Source organism: Anguilla rostrata, chromosome 15, assembly GCF_018555375.3.
Source record: "Anguilla rostrata isolate EN2019 chromosome 15, ASM1855537v3, whole genome shotgun sequence".
NCBI lineage: Eukaryota > Metazoa > Chordata > Actinopteri > Anguilliformes > Anguillidae > Anguilla > Anguilla rostrata.
Genome location: NC_057947.1, coordinates 24,291,468 through 24,316,736, shown reverse-complemented (window position 1 = coordinate 24,316,736; position 25,269 = coordinate 24,291,468). Strand labels below are relative to the sequence as shown.

At 39.7% G+C, this 25,269-nt stretch overlaps 1 long non-coding RNA gene across 2 annotated transcripts in view; it reads left to right on the top strand.

The window, feature by feature from the left end:
* LOC135241010 (uncharacterized) overlaps positions 1-25,269 on the top strand; it is a 134,759-nt gene that overhangs the window by 59,440 nt on the left and 50,050 nt on the right. The window contains exon 3 of one of the 2 annotated variants that reach the window (XR_010325853.1): positions 11,063-11,147. The exons of the other annotated variant lie outside the window; for it this stretch is intronic. This is a non-coding gene — a long non-coding RNA (uncharacterized LOC135241010). The remainder of the gene's footprint in view (positions 1-11,062; positions 11,148-25,269) is intronic. 2 annotated transcript variants of the gene reach the window in all.

The following is a 25,269-nucleotide window of genomic DNA, read 5'->3' as shown; positions in this document are numbered from 1 at the left end:
CAATGTGTCACAATACTGGAGACTTATTTTAAAATCTAACCTTTTCATTTACTTTTTTTTTTACAACTGGCAAAAAAATAAAATAAAACAAAGTGCAGCTGAATAAATGTTATTTCATTTGCAACTGCCATTCATTTGAACTTTTAAGTTCAATTCCATCTCCCGCAAATAAAATGTCATGATAAATAATTTTTTTAAAAACATTTGTTAAAAAAAAAAAATTGTTGACACTAATAATAATATTGAGCAAATTTTATTTCTTAAGTTACTTCTTAAGTTTTCTTACTAAAAGCACAGTTTACAGCATCATCATTCGGAAACTACTTCCGATTGCACTTGCTGCCTCCACATCAAAGCTATTCTCAAAAAGATGGCTTATATGTAAGAACTGATGTGTGATGTAACTTAATTGTAGACTATTCCCTAACCCATGCCTTGGCTGACCTCTACTGTAAATCGCTGCTTTACTGTACCTCCTGCTTTCTGATCTGAATCCATATCTCCATAATTCCCCCCATTCCAAGCTAGATTGATGTAATTGTGTTTTAACCTTAAACTGACTAAGGTTTGCTAACCGAGCACATTGCTGATCCTTTCCATGCTCTACCTGACAGAAGAAAAACAGCTCTGTCATTTGAGATGAGACTCTCCCACTGAGCCTTTGAGTCACTCCTGCCCCATTGCAGTTTCAGCATATATAAACAGGCATTACTCGTATGGTAGCTTGCACAGTGTTGTGAATCTAGTGGCAATTCACTTTGTTTATCAACTGCAATTGACAAGTTATATTGATAATTTATACAGATTGATAAATTGTACTTGTTACATATTTGTATACTGATAACCCAAGGAGAAAGTTATTTTTTTCAGATTAAGAAAAAACTGATAAAAAATGATATGACTCTTGTAGCAGACTTTGATTTTTGTAATGAAAGTTAACAATGCTAAAGATTAAAAAAAATAATCTACACATGAAACATCTTTGGTTTAAAAAAAAAAAAAAGAAAAAAAAAGCTTTTCAGAGTTGTGGGTGCAATGTCAATGTTTCAAACGCAGGACCTCATGGAGGTGAGCACTGGAAGAACCTTTTTTTTTTTATTGGCCTCACTCTCTGCTTGTGACCACAGCATGAAGGACAGGGAGCGTTCTGGCAGCGATTAGCAGCGCTAGCACGGCAGCCCCAGGTCTCACACTTGTGACATTCTTCCAGTTTTAAGCGCGTTCCCCCTCATCGATCATCGCATTGGCTTATCAAAGCCCTGCAAGCCCTGCTCATTAATACGTAGTCCAGACTGCTGGCTTCTATACGTCATTGTCTTGCTCAGGAGACGAGCTAATCACTCAGCTATTATCAGTCAGCGAGCAGGAGGCAGGTGATGGCGTCTGACAGCAGAGAATCATGGGAGAGTGGCGGAGGTTAAACGGGGCTGACAGTCCCGATAATGATGATTCGGCTATAAATTAAGATGTGATGATAAAAGCCGGTGGTAGAAAAACACGGCACCCCCTGGCCCCCGGGGGCAGGATTTGCCTTTAACACCTCGCCTTTTTTTTTTTTTTTTTTTTTTTTTTTTTTGCGCCTTTCACTGCTTGTTAAACGCGGCCCTAACATTTCACAGGCCTGAGCAGGAAAAAAATAACATTTCTTTTTCCCCCCTCCTTGTCTGGGTTCCTTGTAAAAAAATAAAAAATAAAAAATAAAAAAAAATGACGCGCCGCCAGAGAAAGTCAGAGCCGGGAACAGAGAGGCCGTTGGAAGTGTAATGGGTTTTAATCAGTCAGGCACCACCTTGACAGCCACTGTTAAAGACCTGGTGGTGTAAATCTGCGCCAGATTTCCACCACTGTCAATATCTCTCCGCCAGATAGGGCAGATAGGGAAAGCTGGAAACTGTGAGCGACTGCGATTCACCGGGAGAAAGACAGCGCTTTATCTGATCGCGGCGCGCGAGTTTTCATATGTGTGTTTTAACTCAGAGGGGCATTACATAAAAAAAAGGACACGTTTCCCATGAAACTGATTGCTGTGCCAGTTATCTATTTAGTTTTTATTTAAGAGCAAAAGAAAAGGTTACTGATCTAATGCAAAGATCCTTTATCTTGTTTTCTGTGTCGTTTGGGCATGTTGTGCTGTGTCCGTGTTTCCATTTAATCAAGAAAACGATGTGCTTCCTTGTCATCTGGTTCATTTCTGTTAGTGGCTCATTGAAAGTCATGGTGGTCTCAGGCCAAATGTAAGATGAAGGGGGGAAAAAACTGCCACTGCATTCTGGCTATTATTAATATTAGAAATCCATTTTTATTTTGAAGTGTGGATTCAAATGGAAATTATTTTCCAGATGAGGGCTGCAAGACAGCTGGTCTTTATTATTCAAATTTTGTGTCAAGACTTGCACCGGCCAACGATTCTGCAAGCTTTTCCATTTACCTGATTATGTGTGTGTGTATGTGTGTGTGTGTGTGTACGTGTGTCTGTGTGTGTGCGTGTGCATGTGTGTGTGCGTGTGCGTGTGCATGTGCATTTGCACAAGCATATATGTGTGTCTGTGTGTCTGCATGTATGTATGTATGTATGTTTTTTGTATGCAGTCGCGCATGTATGTATGTGTATTTGTGTATGTATTTACTGCACACGTTTCAAAGGATGCATGTTTAATGTACTGTACACCCTTATTAAGTGACTGTGCAGTGATGGAACAGACCTGCTGGCCTGTCATGTGCATGTGTGTGTGTGATTTTTGTTTAGTTGTTTTGTGCGTAAGACTATGTGTGCGTTTGTGCACATGTGTCTGTGTGTATTTGTACCTGGTGCCAAAAGGTTATTTCCATTTCCTGTACTCCTGGCTTGGTCTTTGGAGGGGTCGGGGGTTAAAATGACAGAAAGATGGCCCCTTTTCACGGTCCGCACATCTGACAGAAAATACCCGGAGTTTCATCTTCCGCACCAGCAGTCTTAGGCCCTGCTTGGCCTGACACGACTCATCTGCTCCCAATCAAACTGACCCCAGCAGGCCCCGAGCCTTCTCTGGACGAGGTTACATAACTGCAAATCAATTACCCAGCATGCCTTTCTCCACTTTTACATTTATTTTTAGTTTTAAAAGACTGTATCCAACCCAGCACATCTCATTTCCTTACAGGTGCACAGCAGAATATATTTGTGGCCCTAATGTGTGTGTTATAATTAGGGATGACAACCTATTTAAAATAGTTGTTTTTGTTCCTATTAGTTTTAGGATATTAATTGGGAAACCTTTAATCTGGTCATGAAATATTCATATAAGTATTCCTTGGAATCTAATGGTTGTCCTTGATGTTAATTGGCCGGCCATTGGTGCAGTCCAGACTGTGTCTGAGCTGGTAAGTGATTTTCGATGCAGTCAGTGTCACTGACTGAAAACCTGGAGTCCTTTGAAACATTACGGGCTGCCATTTTAGCTGAGTCTGATGGATCATTGGAAGTTTGCCCATCACCATTTTAGTTAGCTGGCTAATGGTAGCAGTGAAAGAGTCCTCTGCTTGCAGATGATATTCTGTGTGCTAGTCACTGTACCCTTATACAAAAAGCATTGCAGTCACAATGCAGACAGGGCATTTTTATGGTCCCCTGTACATGTACAGACAAAATGTGCATGTAAATGCCAGCAGATTTATGAATCCAGACATTGATGATTTTCTGCTACTTGCTACCCCCCCCCCCCCCTTAGTTATCAATGACTGCGGTATTTACTTAAAACGTTAAAAAAATTCTCATTAAAAGAAACATTCATTTTCAAATTAGACTCATTTACAACCAGCTGATCACTGGTACACAGACCTTCTCTTTTCCTCCCTCCTTCCTTCCGCTATTTTTCCCTTGCCCAGAATATTTCGGCCCAGTAGTCCGCTTGTGGGCCTGGCTTGATTTAATCACAGGCTCACAGGTGGTTGCCGGGGGAGCGGACAGCGAGGATGGGGGCCCAGGGCCCACCTACGATGTCTCATAATCACCCAGAGAAAATGAGAGCAGAATTTCCATGCTAACTATGCGTTTCGCGTAATTACTGGATTAATAATTTTATTATATTGCGGCTCCATGGGGAGAGGGGGAGAGAGGACATCTTGTAGGAGATCTGCAGTTTTCCTATACTTTCTAAATGCCTCGTTAAGAGAGTGAGCAAAGGGGTCAGGAAACTTAATTATATTTTCACTCGATATAAATTACCAAATGACAAAAAGGAAACATCTAGACAGATCCGGCAGCAAATTACAGCTTTAGTGGCATTGTAGAATGCCCAGTTCTTTATACAGTTCTGGACAGATGCACAAGCAGCCTCCCAAAAGGGGCCCCAGATTGGGTATCATTGCAGTGATAATAATAATATACATATAAAAAATTACATATTTCAGAAAACCCTGTAGCCTCTTACTGTGGTCCATATTACCATTGTGCGGGGAGGGGAATATATAATGATATTATCAAGGGAAATTATTATTTTTTTCAACTTGATGGAATTCCATTGGCAAATTCATATATTCTCTGACCTTTTATCTCTGTTTTTTTTCTTTTTCTTTGCTTTTTTCTCTATTATTCTTGCTTTCATTCTGTCTGTTGGTCTCTTTCTTTTTTCTTTCTTGAACACACTAGTTCCTTCATAAATGAGTCATTTTTACAATTTATTTAAACTTGCTGCAACTTTTTCCCTCAACTCCACACATGTCCCTGAGATTAGAATAGTGAAATCCAATGATAAATCAGCTCTCATACCCTTCTAGCTAATTAAGTCGAGCTAAAACACACACTCTAGGCTTAGCGGAAGCAATAGCTGCTAAGTGAGAAGAGCCTGCAGTGACCGTATGTTTTTTAGTGCAATCGTATACTGTTTTTTATTAAAGGCTGTTCTGCACCGGGAAAGCCAATTACACATGTGTCAAATCATATGTGACTGAACATTATAAAGAGCAAGTCTTTGGAACCTATTAGGCTAAGGGCCTCTTGGGGTCATGTTACTGATTAAGTAATGCCATAAAAGGGCACCGTCAACAAGGGCGCGCCCCGTGGCGCGAAGCAGCCACAACCCAAACCGAAAGTTTCAAAAACCCTGGACTTGTAATTGCTCCCGGAGTCTTTCAACAGCGATCTCTGTGGTCTCTTCAAATATACGGTCCAAGAGTGGGAGAAGAAAGTGACATTTTAATGCAAGTCCCCCCCCCCCTTCCCCATGAGACAAGGGGGTGATTTTGTATTCATGCGATGCAGATTAATCAAGTGGCCTTGCGTTGCTAAGGGCTAGCTGCCATTCTCCCTGCCATTCTGCATATTTGCATATTACTGCAGGCCCCGTCTTTAATTTCCTACAGGAGAAGATAATGATCACGGTGTTTAAACAGAGGGTGGTCATTGTCACGACAGTGCTGATATTTCAGATGTGGCGAGATGACAGCAAATTGCTGATTAATGCCATGCCGAGTGAATTCTACACTCATTACGAGGAGCGATGGGGGGTGGGGGGAGAGGGCTGGGGGGGGAGGGCTGGGGAGGGCGAAGCCCTGGGAAGATGTGTAGATTTATTTGATTTTATTTTGGTTATTAATATGACAAACCATCTGTGAAATACAATTCGTGTCACGGACAGGCGCAGTGATATCCCCTGACCCAGATCACAAAGAGAAAGTTGTGTGCTGGAGGAGATAATGAGCTGAACCTGTGAGATACAGGTGGGCCTCATAACACAGACTCATTTCTAAAAATCTGAACAAAGTGAGTGATTTCAGGAATCCCACAAGGCCTGTCAGTTTGTAGTGGTACAAGAAAAACATCAGTATAGCCAGCAGCTGGCAGCTGAATAATTAAGCAGTAAATTGTGACACAAGCTTCATTTTTTATTTTATTTTTATCTGTGAATAATCGGGACACCTTTGGCTGTCTGTCAGACGTCCTGTGTCCTCCAAAATGGTAAACATCCTTGATAAAGCTGAACGAAAATACTGTTATAATTCACATTACTGGAATAATGATTGAATGGAGAAATAAAAATACATTTTCTCAAAATATTCATTTATTTCCCAAAACATTGACAAATAGGTTTTCAGCACATCCATGAGGGGTTGTTGTGGAACCTTAGCCTATTCAGAATCTTTTCAATATCCTTCATAAATGTTGTGGTCAGTTAACCATTTTTTGGTTGGTTCTCAGGTATGCTGGTAGTCATTATCTTGCTGAAAGAGCCAAGTTTGCGACTGGTAAAGAACCAGGTTTTTAACCAAATTTTCTTTGCTGGTTATGTTGAACTTACCAAGAGTTTCAGGATCATTAAATACAAAACAGTACCATAATATCAAAGATCCACCAAAACATTTCACCATAGAATGATTATCTTTTCAATAGAAGCTCTTCCAATGGCAAACCCACTGCTGGTGCATTTTGAACATCCAGTTCAAATTGAAATTACAATGCAATTTAGCCAAACTACAGATTTTTTTCCAGCAATCCTTCCAAAAGCCTATTGGTCTGTACGTCTAAGAGTAAACTTGGAGAAGTTGTGTCCCCAACATTTAGCCAAGTTTTATAGATCTCCAACTGTGATCCATGAATGAACAGTCTGCTTGTAAGGAGAAATTGAAATTGACTGGAATGAATACATGCAAATTTATATTACAGTGAGAAAGCATTCAAAAATCATCCCATTATTACACATCTATTTACATGGATACCTTGCTGTGCTGATTGCATAATCATAAATATATAAATCTGTGATACTACAGGGATTGCATTCTTGATTGTATCCTATTAATTGTACTGTTTAAAATTTAGATAACAAGAAAATTATAGATAAGTATAGATATATCAGTGGAATTGTTTTTTGTTTTATTGTATTTTTATTGTTTCATTATTTACTTGCCGTTTTTGTTTTTTTGCTTTTAAAAATGTTTTATTTTATTTTATTTCACTTTATTTTAAAGGTAACAGGTTGTTTTTCCAGGGTCAGTGGAGAGCTTTTGTGGTAAATAAAAAGGCCCAAATGGGAGGGAGTAATCAATGAGCCCAGGTCATCACTGTGAGAGTGCTTTCTTATGGTGTTCAAAGTGCAGGTGTAAGAACTCTTTGTTCGCAGGGCTTCTGGAAGATTCCATGTGGAGTTGAACAGTGTGTGGGGGCATCTACTGTCATGCCACCCTGTGGAAGGCAACCCTCCTCTCAGGTTTAATCTGCTATCACCATGCAGTGTTAAATATTTAAATATTAATAAAAATAAAATAAGTGTGTTTAGGGCTTACAACAGGACCAAAAAAATAAAATTATAAAATTGTCATTCATCCCAAAAAATGAGAGATTTTTATTTATATTTTAATATTTATTTATTGATTTGTGTAATTATTTAATTGCCTTAAAATGTATAGGATACTTGTAGATGCTTACTGTTATGGGGCGCCATGGGAACAAGAAGAGCATTGAAGAAGTCAAAGTAGGGTAAAGATTTTATATGCATTTTTGATGAAAAGTGACAAAAAACAAGCAGGTCTGTTTAACCCTTATTTACGATTGCCAACTTTACTGAAACTTTTATCACTTGAAGCACCAATCTTAAGTAAACAAAAATCTAGACATCATAACATAACCACAGTCTAGATCATGTATTTTAACAGAACAATTAAACCTTTATTTTATATCCACCACAACATTCTTATTCCATGAGAACAACCTGCCGATTTTTGCGAAGGAAAAAGTCTCTGTTTCAGTTTGACAACCTGTATCAGCACATTCTGGTGATGATGTGCCAAAAACACAGGACGATCCACTTGGTTAGAAGTGAGCGATGCATGTTTTTTATTTACAATGCTCCCTGCTGCGGGAAAAAACAGGCTCCACTTGAACAGAAGTGCCTGGAGTGTTCAGGTGTTTCTGTGTTGTGTGAAGCATGGTTTTTCTACCACATGAGGATTCTGGAATAAGCAAGTGTTTTTAAACATGGAACACATTGTATTTTTAGAGCATCCATGTGACAAAAAAAACATCATCATTTGTTTTTATTTCCTATTTGAGGAATAGTCTCATTTTGAATGTATATCTGACAGCCCTGGTGTGTATGTGTATACACACACACACACACACACACACACTTCTGGGATTATGTATTGCTGTCACTTGTCATGTAAAGTAGCATTTACTGCATTCCAAACACAGTGTGATGTTTTATGGCACTAGTGTCATAAAAATTTTGTCATGACAGGTGACATTAGACATTTGTCATTTGCAGCATTGTGAACATAGTTTAATATGCAACGCAAGTGCTGTTATGTCAATATGCTTTGTTATTTGTTCTAATCTGCAAGGCACAATTAGACACAGGCTGCTACCGCAACTAGTTATGTCAGGTGTTATGTCATGTTTATGATAGCAGTTTGTAAGCTTTATGATGAATAGTTCAAGTTGAATGTTACCATCAGAATTCAGTATTTATTTTGTGCAGATAATCATGCACTGATGACCCTGGTCTGGGCGTAGTCTGGGTGTTATGGGACATTCTCCTAATCTGTCCTGTACGCTTTGATTAACAAAATAAAATTTTGGGTGAGCATACTTGCTCATTATTCCCAGTTTGGTTAACCAAGCAGCAAATTAAAATATGGCTCAATGTTATAAAATTTGGACCTCTGTTGATTGACTAATGTAACACAAAGAACTTTCTCAGACCTGAAGCCCAGTTCTAGTCGTGTCAGTCATTCAGAAGTTGTACCCCCTTTCCAAGCACCATGATTATGCTAATCAGGGGCGCACGGGTGTGGCTGACTGGGTGCCAGCTGCTTAAATTATTGCACAAGAAACCCAGTAAATGCTCAGAAAGAGTGACGATTAATTCCACTCAGGGGGAGTTGGGGCAGTGTGTCCCACATGCTGTAACTTGATTAAGCCCTCCCAATTGATAATTAGATCACAGCAGTGAAAGGCAGGGGTCCATTATTGCTTAATGATCTGATTCTGCATCAGCGTGAGACTTTCTACCCTCTGTCTCTAAATGGGAAAACATCAGATTATTGAGCCATCTTAGAGACATCTGTCCTGTATGGAGACACCCCTGGCTGTTCAGGACCAGATAGAGCTCTGGTAGCAGATGCTGTCACCTTTCAATAAAATAAAATAAAAAAACTCTTTAGTGACCCTGTTGATTGGTTCAGACAGAATAGTTACAAAATATCAGACGGCTTCCATCAGGTACAGTAATAGATGCATCCACTTGCGATGAATTAAACCCATCTAAAAATTCTGGTGTTGGTTGATGCTGGAAAGTCATTTTCCCTTTGATCATATTGACTTTCTGTTTCATTGAAGCTGTGCTGTCTGGTACTGTCTTGAGGCCAAATCGTAATGGTAGATGTGTAAAGGGGGTGCTTGCTTTTAAAACACAATTTCCAAACAACATGTTTGGATGCACTCTTAAGAACTTTTAACTGAAAGTAGCTGACAGGAAACCAAATTTTGGTGCATGGCAGCCAGAGCTATAGCTAGCAATTGAAACTCATCACTCAAAAATTGCATATATCCCAACATGCATTAACTTGGAAAAATGAACATCTTTTTAAACTGAAATACTTAATGCTTTTTTAACTTTTTGCATTTTAGCCGAGTGTGGTTCATGTTCATGCTATTATCCAGGGTAAAATTAATTATTCAAATAGAAGTGTGTGTCCTTTTAGGTAATTCAATATAAATATCCCACGTGTTTTGATGATCCCAATTTCCATCCTATCCAGCATACCCTGCTTGTGAGAGATGGGCATTTTTATTTTAAGCAACATGTACATCTGGGCAGTTGTGTGCACATAACTCAACTCCACTGGATAATTAAATTGACCTTAATTTCTGACTTTATTAGAAAGCTATTCTATAACCCTGATCTTGTCAGGTGTACACCTGTGGCATGGACATTTCTAAATTATTGAAAAAAAACAAGATTGTATTATTGCGAACCTGTATTTTTGCTTTGCATGCTCAGTTTGTCCAGTGAATCAAATGAGAAAAACAGATGGAATTTTCTCAGGTTTTTTGAAATACTTTGTTTCACAGCCCCTGTATCAGTGGCAGCTCAGTTGCCACTACTATTGGAGTTTCAAAACAATTTATTGTAGCAGTGCATTGAACAGCCTTATATTTGAACTGTGCCCTACCAAACAGGAGAAACTGTGCAAGTATGAGAAACTGTCCAAGCAAATTAGACAAATTAGAAAATGTTTTTGCCATATTGATAAGAAGATTACCCAGGTGAGGTCTTGTTAGATCTTGGCCAACTAACTTGCTGTCTTGACCACTGTGGGTAATTTAGTTCATTTGTTAGGGGGCCAATACAGACAGGGATCATAACTGGGAGATGTAACCACAGGAAGGGGAGAGACCGTCGCCCCAAGGTTGTTGAATGAAGCGTTCTGGCTGGGTGTACAGTTTTGTAGACATGATGTAGGAGATTGTAGACATGATGTTGCTGATCTTTTTACTGCTCTGTAGAGTTGTACCAAGGCATAAAATTTTATGCAAACTGACAGGTAGCCAGTGAAGTGAGATGTGGAGGGGTGTGACACAAGCATACATGGGAAAGTTGTTGACAAGTGTTTTAGCTACGTTCTGAATTAGCTGCAGGGGTTTAGTGGCACATGCAGGGAGGTCAGCAAGAAGGGAATTGCAATAGTCCTGGTGTGAGGGTATCAGGGAATGAACTTGGAACTGTGCAGAATAAGCGTTGGGGAAGGCACAGATTTTTCAAATGTTGCACAGAAAAAACCTGCATGTCCGACTCACTACCATTACATTTTAAGAGAAGAAGAGTTGGTTTTCCAGGGTTACCGCTAGGCTTCCTGAAATAGCACCTTCAAGCATGCTGAGAGGGGCTGTGAGACTTGAGTCAAAATACCACCGACTTCCAAACCTTCTTGGACAAGAGAGGAAGAGTGGAGTGCTGCATATCCCCCAATTATTTAACATAATTAATATTACATACATTTTTAAAATAAAATATATAATATTTTAATAACATTCTTTTTTTCCCCAAGAGTGAAGTGATTAAATGATTTTTTTCTTCATATTGCATAGATGGCATTGCATCTAGACTGGCAGAAGACTTGAAGGCAATTTGTCACATGTATGGAGATCGTGAACCAACGCTGAATGAACTCAGGTACGCTTAGATGTACAGCACAGATGTTCAGTTGTTGATTACAGAACCCCTACCCAGGTACAAATTATTCTCCCATTATTGTCTTGTCACACATTATGCTCTTGCACGGCAAACGTATGACAGGAAGAACAGGAGAAGGGAGAGGAGGATAATAATGCCATAAAGGTCTGACAGGAGTGCTCTCGCTGCTGGTTCAGATGTCAGGGAGGTGAAAGCAGGAGGATTTAGGTTCTGAAAATTAATAACCATGTGAGGAGTGAAAAAGTACGCCCATTTTTGAAAGTGTTTTTACATATACACATATGTACAGATGTGACAAGGCCAAAGGAATTAGCTCAATTAAATGTGCTAATTGCTTTGCTAATTCTCCTATAATTTCTCTTCCAGGGTATTTCGGAAATGATAGGATAATAGCAGAAGGTTCACTTTTTAACCTTTTATTCTTCACACTGAATACTTTATTATATGGCTTTTAATATGCAACCAACTTAATGCAACACCTTGCAAGAAAGTGCAGGTTGGTGATCTTTGGTGTAAGAGTTGTTGCAATCGTTAGGTACTCCAGTTCTCTGAACTCTGAATTTAGTTTAATAAAAACTGGAGAAAAGTGACAAATTGTAAGCATTACAGTAAATGACATTGTGTTTAGTTTGATTTTATTTTGTACCCTAGAAACCGTTATAGCACACTATACTTTCAGATTGTAGTGTGAGGAATCTAGGCTCTACAATACTAGTATATTTCCAGATAATTATTTTAAAAAGCTGCCTTCAAAATCAATTACATGGATTCTGTTACAGATAATACAATTCATTATTGGACTAATTGACACACTTTGTTAGTGCAGGTGCATTTGGAAGTCCTTAATTCCTTGACATGCTTAATTAAAATAAACAACCTTTAAATATAGCCTTCGATGTTCTGCATAATCCTATCTGGTTTTAGCTCATCAGGCCAAAGGTCACAGGTTATTCCACTGAAGTCTGCTTATATTTTCTTTTCTATTTTTTGCCTGTACCTCGGTCCACTGAAAAGATCACGTTCTAGTTAGGTTTTTAACTTCCCTCGGCTGTATTGGAGCTTTGATATCTGAAATTCAGTTCAGTGTTATTTAAATCAGTGCGCACATGAGAGACTCACCTGAGCTGCAAATACCTGTTGTACTGTACAGCCAATCACTTAAATGTTTCATGAACAAATGGAAGATTAAATGCAATACTGAGTTAAACCTTTGCCGTAATGTGATGCAGTGTTAAATATATTGAACATGGTGCTGGAACCCTAGGTCATCTGTAAATGAAATTATTGTGTTGTGATAGAAATGCATATAAATGTAGATTTTTGATGTTTACATCTTGTAGCTTTTGTTTATACTGTGACACAGCAAGAGGTTGGTTATCAAGGAAAGAGTGTGACATGTGCAATTTACAGGTCCAGGTCCAGGTCCAGGCAAATAATCACAATACCCTCGGTGAATTCACCTGGCTTTTATTGTGGAAGTTAGCTTGTATTTAAATCAACAACAACAAAAAAAGCAAACAAAACAAAATAACTAGCTCAGAGTAGACTATAATAGCGGGCAGCTAAGCTGCTTACCGGCAGCTGGAGCCATGAGCAAAGTGAAAGAAAGGTCTTGAGGCAGGCGATGGTCAAGACACGAAGGTTCTACTCACACTAGCAAAAACAGTTGAAATTGGGTAGTCCATCAAAAAATGGTCATACACAAAACAATCCAAAAAGCATGTATCAAACGACTTTCCAAAAGCCCACAGCAAAACCTAGGGCAGCTCCTGACCCCCACTCCCGCTGGTGCTGTGTCTGCTTTCTCTATGGCGTGCTGATGAGTCGTAATCCTGCATCAGTGTTCCCAACGAAACGATGCCGCTATTAGAAGCGGCACAGCCAGCGTTCTAGACCTTCCATCACTGCTCCCCTTGTTCTGCCCCACACCCCTCCCTTCTGCTCCGACCGGCTGGGCTGGACAGCTGTTGTCCAGAGCGTGTCTCGTTGCGACAGGGCAGCGGCATTCCCATGCTTGCTCCCTGATCTGTGAACAACAGAGAATTTGTAAGCTTGCAGGGAGAGGAACCACCTTATTTCGAGCCATCTATACACGAGGAGCGCGGTCTGTCACCAGGGTAAACGACCGCCCGAAAAGGTAGTATTTTAATGAGTCCAGGGTCAATTTAATTGCCAGAAATTCCTTTTCTACAGTTGAGTAGTGCTGTTCTCTTGGCAACAGTTTCCAGCTGATGTTCAGGATGGGATGTTCTTTTCCTCCTACCTCTTGTGATAGGGATGCACCCAGCCCAGCTTCTGAGGCATCCATCTGTACTACCATCTCCTTTTTGAAGTCTGTGGCGATCAGAACAGGCCCAGCACACTAGGCCTCCTTTAGGTCATTGACGCCTCTCTCCATCTTCATAGTCCACCTCACGAAGTTTGGCTGCATGTTTTTTGTGAGATCTGTAAGGAGAGATGCTAGGGAAGTGAAATCAGGGATGAACCTTCGACAATAACTGGTGAGGCTAACAAATTCTGCCGCAATATCTCATCTAATTTTGGACAATGCTGCACTGGTTTCTGCAAAGACATATGTGTTCCCATAATTCATTTTCAGTAAACTAAGAATATCAATGAGAAACTCAGCGATGGGACATTTCCTCAAATAGTTAATCATATCTGCTCTATTAAATGCCCTTGAGCTCAATATAAGAATCACACGGAGCAGATGCTGGAAACTACTTGTTATTTCTTGTCCCATTGGAAAAATAAACCTCACATTTGCCTGGCACACTCAAGTTTCCTTGTAAAGTTTCAAACTGCACGCCATTCAAAGAGCCTTAACGGTAGACAATTCTGCTAGACTGAGTGGCCTTGGATGCCTCTCTTCACTGAAAGAAGAATTCAATGGAGAAATGACTTCATTGAATTCACCAACATGGGAAAAATAGAGCTAAATATTGTCTTTCAACTGTTTATGAAACTATGATGTTAACTTCCTGATATTTCCTTTAGTGTAGAAAATAAATCCAAAAACTGCAGGAATCTACATGCTACTGGCCCACTGTGTTGATGTCTTTAGTTATGAAGTCCATTTTCTATAAGTCTTTACACCCTAAAAAATGGGCATAGAAGCACAAAGGCAGTATTTGATGATTTTTATACCTACTGTATATCAAAGACAGATAAAAGATCGTAGGGTCATATTTGTGGGATTTAACCACCATTCCACCTACTTGAATAGAGCACATAAAGTCAATTTAAACTAAGGCAGGAAACATTTTAAACTAATGCAAATTAATAAATAATGTAAATAAAGTAAATAATGAATTTATTAGAGCCTGTACTATGGTGTGAATGGCTGTTGTGATTTACATGTTCCAGAAGGGAAGTAATGCTCCAGTGTTATAATTTTATACAGCTTAAATAACTATATATTTAAATAACAATAAATGTCTAACTGTCACAGTATTTGGTTTATATAACCCTGACTGAATGCAAAAACATTGGCAGAAAATTAGCGAGTAATACGAAAAAGGCAGAAATTCTTTTTCTTAAGGAATGCTACAACTTTAACAGCAGGAGGTGGTAAGAGAGGAACTGAAATGGGGTAATGGGGTTAAAGCCAGGTTTGGCGAGAAGTCTGTGATTAATGCTTCATGTGTCCTTGAAACACAATTCACCGCAGAAGGAAATAAAATGCAATGCACTGGGAAATAAAACGGAAAAAAAGAGAAACAGTCCAACCCCTCTTCAGATGATAATCTGAATGCTTAACCAAGTGGAAGAGAAGTTGTCGGAACACAGCTCAAATAACATGGTTTTGTAAAACTAAATAATGATTTTGCATTTGGAAAACAGCATTTTTCTTGTATGTACTGCAGGTTGATTACAATACAATCACACTTACTTAATAAGAACTTATTAAGCATGCTTGTGTTACTCGTTCTAGCATATGTAAATTTCCATCATAGTTTTTGTCCCAGCAATAAATCATGTGAAATACACAGGGCATCCAGAGAGTAGTCTTTAGATCGAGAAGATTGTCTTGTTATGGTTCTCCGATTAAATGTTTTTCCCTTGGTCATCTTAAACTTGTTTCTGAGTACATGACTCATTGTATCTCCTGTGAAGTAAATGTATTGATTTTAACAAATGCTACATAAAGCAGACTTCCCACGCTTAATTTCACTCCTTTCACACTATATGGCCATTGAACGGCATATATAATATACTCTTAGGCCTTTTTGTAAAAATATTGAAAAATGTTCCCATAAGGCCAATAAAGTTATTTGTTCTTTCTCATCTTGCCATTTTTCACTCCAAAAAGAGAGCAAATCCCTGGATTTAGCTATGAATAAAAAAACATTAACAAAAGCAACATCTTTAAATGCGGTTCCCCTAAAAAGGTATCGAAGTATTGACCATAATTTCCCATAGTAAATTGTTAAGGTTGTTCAGCAAAATTATGCGCATGAAGTGTCATTACGTAAGTGCCCTGTCTGGGGACAATAAGCCGTGTTTAAAGCCATCTTCATTTGTTCTTGACATTTTGACAGGCAGGGCCCTTCCTGTGTTGCCTTGTGTCTTAAACTAATACCAAGAATGATTGATGTTGATCCAATGGGATATCAGTTCAACTAATCTGGCGTATGATACTGAGAAGGGCCAACCTCATCATTCTCACATCAATCAATTAAAGAGCGGTGATTGGACATGCCTGCCGTATATTAGCTCCAGAGAGGAGAGAGGACGATCAATCAGGAGTCGTGTTGGTCTAAGGAACTCAAAGAGAATGCCGTGCTTGATCAATTCCAGATTGATCTTCTTAAGACTGCAGTTTGACAGTTTCTCATGTGACACCTTCACTTTGCTGAGGCCTGGTATGTAAAACTGGTAACTAACATGCAAGGGAAAGCAAGAGTTTTCCATCATAAACTCAGTTTTGCTAGTTTATTTTAGCTATTACCAAACTCACAAAACTGCTCACGAAGAAAGACATTTTTTTATTTTAATTGTTAAGTTGAGAAGGGGGTTGATTGAATTCCAGCCAGACTACTCCTGGAGTGAGGTATGGTTGAAAATCAGGGTGCCCTATAAACATACAGTAATTAATTTTTTAAAATCTTTTTTTCTTGTCTTTGTCATTTCATGCTCTTGAGCAGTTACCTATTTATGTAATCTGAATGAGGAAGTACTGTTGGCATAGAGAAAATGGCCTTGTCCTTGTGCTAAGAACTTTCTACTGCTTATTTGTCAAATTCATCAGAAGAACAGCATGCATACACAGAAGGAACATTATGTTTGCATGCTTTATGTGATTTGTATTTGCAAACACATGGTGCAGACTGTGGTTGCCTCAGTTGCATAAATGTACATTTTTAGGTTTTATGAACATATCCTCCCTATCAGGTTTCCCAAAATAAAATTGGAAATTCTCAGAGTAACATACTGTGCTATTACACATTCATATCAACCCTGATGCACTGGGCAGAGCCTACTATTAGTTTAAAATCTGTTCATAATTCTGCTCATTAGTTTAAAATCTATTAATTATTCTCTTAATTCATTAAGAATCTGTGTGGTTGTTTCGTTTCCTTGATGTTTTTGCACATCAGCTTGGGTTTATGTGGCATTTGTTCTGTATCTTTTCCTTCTGTCTGTAAATGTTCTCTGTGTAACCAAGCTTTGTCGTAATATGCACATGTGAAGTATTTCATCCAAATGCAGCTTGGCTCAACACAGGCAGTTCATCAAATTGTCATCCTTCATGGGTTTTTCAGTTTGAATCTATTTCGCTGTCACCCGGGGAGCCTTGGTATGACATTTGACCTGGACGTATTGTATATCCCACACATTTCATGTCCAATGTTATTAGCATACCTTAAGATGGCTGTCTGGAGAAAGATGGCTCTGTTTTTATGCTAATGGTCTGTGCTGACTGCTGTGTTTCTCACGTGAAGAAAGCACAGGTTGAAGAAGAAATGTGAAGCCTTGGCATTCTCAATATACAGCCTTTTCCCAGAGTCAGATCTTAACTGCCTGTGTGTTCCATGAAGATCTGTGCATGGTACTGTATTATATCCAATGCATAATCACCTGCAAGATTTGTGATTAACTATGAAGTGATCTGTGCCAAGATTACAGATAAACCTCTTGGATCGAGTCCAAACCACCAAGTTATCTTAAAGGAATGAGCTATCGAATGAAAATCATCATGTCCTCAGAGATTAATCTGTGATCATATTGCCACCAGGTAATAGAATTCTTTTCCCTTTAAAATGGTTTGACAGTGTTGATTGAGGGCCCACTTTATTTTGAAATGGTGCTGTATTCATTTTGGTACTGCACTTTATTAAACTAGTACAACATCTTGTTTTAATGTGGATTCTTAATCCAGGGGGCAAGATCATCCATATCAAGTGCTGTTTTTGGTGTAAGGACAGTGTTTGGCCCACCGATATGCACCAGCCTAGACCTTTCCTCTGTACCCCCTGAACCATCCGGAACATAGTTATGGTTTTTTAATTGCCGCTCAACAGTAATACTCACGACTCAACCTGAGTTCAATCATCATTGGATCTGAGCTTTGATAAGCAAAAATGTGTCCTTTTTCCCTTCAAGTTTTTACTAACACTTGAATTTAATTTTGAGTGAAAGTAAAAGGTGAGTAATGGTAAATGGACTGCATTTATATAGCGCTTTTATCCAAAGCGCTTTACAATTGATGCCTCTCATTCGCCAGAGCAGTTAGGGGTTAGGTGTCTTGCTCAAGGACACTTCGACATGCCCAGGGCGGGGTTTGAACCGGCAACCCTCCGACTGCCAGACAATTGGTCTTACCTCCTGAGCTATGTCGCCCCTTTGTAGTTTAATGCAGCCATTAGTTTGATATTTTCTTTCTTGGTTAGTTTTCTATTCATTACTTTTAGAACATTTAAAGTAAAGTACATGGAAGGGAACAGAGTACCAGGGCAGGGAACTCATAACTTCAAGGCTATTAAATACAAGATATGCTGCTTTGGCAAGGTATCACAATTGTAAATTCTATGTTGGAATATGTAAAACAAATGGCAGTTACCAGAAAATAATGGCAGTTGTGTTTGGAGATCAGGCACCAACTAGCTATGAGTGCAGCTATGTTTACTATCACCCGGATTTAATCCTGACCATTGCCAGCCAAATTTGACCGGAGCGGGTGGGGGTGGGGGGCTGCTTAGTCAGCAGTGTGTTCCCCCAAACTCTCTGCTCAATACAGATTCGTCTGGCCTGTTGTATCCCATCCTGCCTTTGGCAATTTTGCACTCCCTTGATGCAGAAACCGCTCGGCTTAGCTGGTGGGCCGCAGTCTGAAAAGCCACCGCAGGCACACGCACTTTTGGAGGGCGCGCATGCTCCCTACACCCCCTTTCCAGCAAATCAACAGTATGTTCCAGCTAACGACGACAACAACAACAACAACAACAACAACTGCAGCAGCAACTGGCTTTTCTAGACCAGGGCCTATTAAAGAAATATGTGGCATAGAAAGTTGTTAAAAAGTGGATTAGAAATGTAATGGTGCCCTGGTTTCTTTTGAGAAAGTACAAGATTGCGAGTGAAGGCAAAACGTGTGCGTTTGCTCACATTCAGCTAGTCCTGCACGGCTTCTATTCACCGCAGCGCTGAGAACAACAGCTGTGACTCCCCGCGTAATTGTTTTCACGTCCTTAATTGTCTGACCTTAATTAGCTTTGTGGAGTGAGGTGAAAGGCCTGCTTCTGCATGGCTTTCAGGGTTTTTTCTCTTTTTTTTTTTTTTTTTTTTGTTTTGTTCCACAATGGTAAAAGCTGCTGTGGCTCCGGTGAGAAAAAGAAATGTAAATCCGTGGTCTGTCATTGTGTGTTCAGACCTTGGAAAAGAGGAGAGAGGAGAGCGGTGAGAGAGAGAGTGCGAATGAGAGCCAGAGAGGGGGAGAGAGAGAGACGGGGGTAGGAAAAGAGTTCTCCAATGCAAATTTAACTCGCATTGTGCTTCTCGGTTCAAATCAATGTCGTTGAGACTTCCATTCAAAGCCCTGGGTCTGTATATCTTTTCAGATTTTTTTTCTTTTTTTTTTTTTTTTTTTAGGTGCTTTCTGTGTGAGATGAACTGCCCTGCACTGACAGGCACCTTGATTAGAGTGGCTTCAACAAGTTTTTTTTTTTTTTTTCTCCCAGAATTTGACGCAATAGAATTGGGTCCTCCATTCAATGCCATGGATTGCAAAAAAAAAAACCCAATCCTTCTTTTCTCCTATTTTATATGTAGTAGTTCATATTTTATTGGTTTGTCAAAGACACTTTAAGGCAGTTGGGAGCATTTCAGTGAATGTAGAGGCCACAGATGTGACAAGGTCTGTACGCTTGCTGCTCAGGGTCTGCAGTCTGTCAGTGTCATTTATCGCTGAAATTAAACACATCAGTGTTCACCAGACAAACTCTAAGTCAATGAGAATGAACCTGCCATGAATGGATATGTAGTATAAATGTGTGCTTGTGTTTAATGTCTCAACATAAATGATGACCTCCTGTAAATACAGTATTTCTTTGATAACCAAATTCATATGGAACCTGTTTTTTTCACTGGTAACTTTATTAGGAATATTTAATGATGCTGGTCTATTGACTGGGCATAAATAAGGCCAAGAAGCCAAAGATGGTGAGTTTTTTTTGACTGGTCAGGACAGTTAGTTTCTTCAAGCTGAATGAAGTGCTTGATGCAACCTTGAAGCAAGAACAGAAGTAAGGATGGATGGGTCTAAACGACAAACGGGTATGCCACAGTGAACCGCGGTGGATGTATACACGTAAAGTTGAACATTTTGGGCGTTAAAGGCAAAAGCTGAAAAAAGGAACAGGAAGAAAAGTACTGTATAACAGCAAATAAAAACAACACTGTGAAAAATTGGCGAGGAAATGCTGCGGGCCAAGCAATCCATTCTCCGGGAAGCTTTACGAAGAGAAGAGGTTTTCTTGAGAACCTTTACAGGGAAGAAGTGCTGTGACACTGGAGAACCCTCAGCCCTTGGTGGTCAAATTAGAGTGCTTTAAAAAGGAAAAAATAGGGCTGAAGGCTGGTTAGCTCTGCCTATAGCATTACTGACAGGTTTCAAAGGGAATCCTTAATCATTCCTTGATTGATTTTTTTTCTTCCTTTCTCAACGAGTCTCCCAATTAAATTTGAAATCTCCCAAGAACACATGCATTTATTTTTATGTTGAAGTTAAAATCCAAGCCAGTGTTTACATATTACCAAGGTGTTCAACACGTATAAAGCTGGAGAAGAGTTGAACATTTGAATGAAAAGAATGTAACTGCCCATTCAGCTAATAAAACAAAACAAACAAAAATAACAAATACATATATATATTTCCAGATTTAATTTAATCACTAGATCACCAGTGACAATGCGGGTCAGTGCCTGATTGCAGGAAACTAAGCACAAAACAAACTTCACAAGGTTTGCAGCACAACAAATGTCACCCAAGTATGTAAATCAAAAAACAAACCTAGTAATATTACACTAATTTACAGCTTCATAACATGTGTGACAAGTGGAAATTCAATATTCCCAAATGGATGCTTGAAGTGTTTAACACACTCTTAAAATGGTATTAAAAGTATGTTATGTTCAGTTAAATGAACAATTGAGTTAATTTATGTTAATTTAAGTGTTAATCAGTAGTTAATAAATACTGTAAACCAGGGGAAAGTACTGTAGCTTTCATTCAGAAACTTAGACTTGATATCATGCAGGAAACGGCTTGTTTTTACGCAATAAATGCAGTGCATTAAGCTATTCGCTCCTTGGGATCATTTTGTTTTAAGTCTTGAATATACTGAGCATATACAGAATATGCAGAAACATGAAAGCAAATATAAATTGCAGACTGCCTGATGCACCTCCTGACCGAGTCAATATTCCACCCTGCGTGCCTAATCTGTTTAGGGGTTTTCAGTGCGTACCACCAAAAAAAAAAAAGTCTAGGGGAAACACTATTTCAGGAATACACTTTTGGAGGAATGCACTTTAAGTTGGATGAAAGTGAAGAAATGTCATTGAAAATCAATGTATAATGTATACATACATTGTATACATGTAACAATGTATAACATTATTTTAACGTTGTGTAATTAAAATTGTGTTTTTTATAATGGTAAGATTTTAAATAGTTGATCCTAAAACTGGAAGCAGAACCACCAAACAGTTGGTGTAGGTATCTGTATCAGCCGATGTTTTCTCCAAATAATCGGAATCGGTATTGGCCAGAAATTTTCGTTTCAGTGCATCTCTAGTATATAGTTCTATTTTAATATGTATCTATGAGGCATTACTTGCTGTAACACCTTTCCAATTCTGGAAAGATGTCTGATATGTTTTATGATTTTTCCACATTTATAAAAGATTCACCTTCAACTTTTTCATTAAGGAGGAGACTCAAACATAAAAAATTATAAACTTTTGACATTCAGCCATTCAATACAAAGGTGATAATGTGCTGAGAGCAATCTTCAATGCCCTAACTTTAAAATGTCAGATGAGACTCCAGTTAAATTTTTTTGGCACAATGCCTTCATCAGTGTTTTATAAAAGGTGTTATATTCTGATGGCAACCTCATATAGGCTAGAAAGGGACAGTGCTCTCAGTTTGAATAAAGCCTTGAAATGTATTAAATTAATGCACAGACACATTTCAGCACTCAACCCTCAGCGTGTAGAAGGTTGAGTGCAGGAACAGTTTTTATTATATATTTTTCAACTTGAGCACATTATCAAATTTGATATCAAATCTTACATGCCCGAACTCTAAAGCATCCCCACAGGGCTACAGGCTAATTAAAGAGGAAGTGTAATTAACTCAAGGCCTAATGAGATGATGAAATGCTTGTGCTGTCAGTCACAGGACATGACTGAAATGGCCGTGGGGCAATATGGATTGGGCTGCGCGCTCGCTGGCTGTTCAGCAACACTGTTAGGAGGGTCCCACTGATTTTCCCTCCACAAGCCAGTCCATACAAATCCACGCTAACATCACCATTATCTGTTACCACACCACAATCATCCTAAACCACATTAACATCAGCATTATCTATGACCACACCCAAAATATCTCAAACCACACTAACATCAGCATTATCTAATACCACCCCCACTCACCCCAAACCAAACTAACATCAGAATTATCTAATACCACCCCCAGTCATCCCAAACCACACTAACATCACCATTATCTATTACCACCCCCGCTCATCCCAAACCACACTAACATCAGAATTATCTAATACCACACCTCACTCATCCCAAACCACACTAACATCACCATTATCTAATACCACCCCCACTCATCCCAAACCACACTAACATCACCATTATCTAATACCACCACCCACTCATCTCAAACCACACTAACACCACCACTATGTATGATCACACCCCAAATATCCCAAACCACACTAACATCACCATTATATAATACCACCCCCACTCACCCCAAACCAAACTAACATCAGAATTATCTAATACCACCCCCACTCATCCCAAACCACACAAACATCAGCATTATCTATGACCATACCCAAAATATCTCAAACCACACTAACATCACCATTATCTAATACCACCCCCCACTCATCCCAAACCACACTAACACCACCACTATGTATGATCACACCCCAAATATCCCAAACCACACTAACACCACGACTATATATGACCACACCCCAAATATCCCAAACCACACTAACATCACCATTATCTGTTATTGCACCATCTACTGCATAAATCTCTGTAGTTACATTTTTGTTGCACATGACCTCTTCATGGTCCAGTTAATCATTTATCATTCAACAACTCTGAATCAGTTGACTCCAAATGTCAATCTAGGGCATGAGCAGGGCAATTTAATCAAGAACAGTCCTTTGAGAACTGTACAGAGAGGGATAATATGATGTTTCCTTTATTTTGGCATTTTCTTGTCTTTCTATGGTAAAGATATATACAACACAGTAATGTTCAGTGAGGTCACTGCCTGGGTAGGCAGAATTCTTGAAAACAGTGGGGCTCACACATCATAGCATGACCTGTATGGCAGCAGGCTGAATACAAACCCTGACCAAACATCAAATGCAAAACATAACATCCATTTGAAACCCTATAAACTCCACATCTGACATTGACTAATGACCTGTGTAGCAGTACTGGACCAACACAAGATTTATACTCAACAACCAGCATCAAGCATACAAAATAAATAGCACAGAAGTTCACAGGAGTTGTTAAATATAATCTCTGCTGCTCACCCAAGGCCATCTCTGTGTTACTCTTGCAAAAAGTTTTCAGTACCATCTGGGCATGTCCGTGTGAGACCATTTTTGGTGCTATTGGAGAGCCCTGGGAAGAGAGCGCAGTAGTTGAATTTATGGCTGCTAGGAGGTTAGTTCAACCATAGGTATATGTCCAAACCTTACCCCAAAAGCAAACCTTAGCATTATACCCAATGTGTAGTGGCATGCCCGCTGTTGGACTTTGCCTACAGAACGATTGCTGTGGTAAATTGCTTAATAGTGCATAAAAGCACGACCGAAGACGTCTTCATTGCATCCTCTTAATTGAATTCCTAATGTGGGACGTGTGCCCGTGTCGCGGTGCCCGCGCGGTTTGGCGCGCGAGCGAGGGATCGGTGGCGGTTGGCAGCCGCGGAGGTTGTCACAGAGGTTTCACACCCTCACTTCTGAAGCCCTCTCTCCCCTCCCCAGCCCCTCAAGGAGCTGTCAGAGCTCAAAGCAGGCCCCTTCTCCAGCCTTTCGCTCCCCCCGATTGTGGAATCCGCGCCCCAAGGACACGCGGCATTCAGACGCCTTTTCACAATTCACACCCCTAACTCCGCGCTTCTCCCGAGTGCCAGGGCTTTCAATTACCGCCGGGCCCCTGGGAGGCTCCTTCAGCACCAGGGGCCCCTAGAAGGCACCCGAGAATCCGTTTTCCACACTGCCAAATCGTGCAATGGATGGAGGGGAGGATTTGCGAAGACGACAACGGAAGTTTCCTTTTTTATTATCTTCTTTTCAAAAGCTTCAGTTTCTATTTTTCTTTCTTTCTTTCCATTTGTTTAGCAGCCTTTTAGAGCTTTTGCCCCGTGGTTCTGCAGCAGCACGAATAATCAGACATGGTGGCACGCATAAATAATGAGTATCTTGAGGACACAAGCTAAGTAGTAAAGACGTCATGTTGGAAATTAAGCACTGTCAGCTTGTGGCTCCGATATGCTCCTCTGTGACACAATATTTTCCTTTTCTTTCCTTTCTTTTGTTTATTTGGTTGCTCTCCAGCCTTGTCATTGTCAGAAGTGATTTTAATGCACTCTTCTTCTTCTTTTTTTGCGCATAATCATACTTGCTGTATGGCTACCGTTTATTGAAATAGGTAGTTATATTTACGTGTAACCATCCATACTGCAAAAGCTCATGGATTTTAGGTGTTTATTCCAAGATATGAAATATCATGCTTTTGGGCGAGAAACCAAATGATCGATAACCTTTACTAGCTTTAATAGCAGTTGAAAGATGGCCTTGAGTTCAGGAGGGCCGCAGAATAGAGGAAGACCTTTCAGAACATCTGCCTGCCGACAGGGTGAGAGAGGAATCTTAGGGAATCATTATGTGGGAGAGATCACTTTCAGTCCACTTCCTACATATTTATAAATCTGTTTTGCAGCATTTTTGCATTTCTTTTCAACTCCAAATTAAAGGTATGGGAATGAGCCAGACCTTTTATCTTTGGGCTGATAAACACGGAGTAATGTTCAGGGCAAGGGCCAGGGTGGCTGGGAGGGGGGTGGGAGCGGGGTGGGGGGGGGGGCAGTATTCTTCTCCCTCACACCAACACCTGGCCAAATTATTCATTAATTCAACGAGCCCACTTTAAAAGCAGCAGTTCAAAGGCTTGCAGGAATAGTGGAACAAGGTTTTCAGAAAAAAAATAAAGTGCACTTCAGCACTGGCGTCGGAGGGCAGAACCATTTCTGTGGAGATATGGGTGGGGGGTGGGTGGGGGGGGGCTGGTAGAGGGATGGAGGGTGTTCTCTATACCCTGCTTTCCT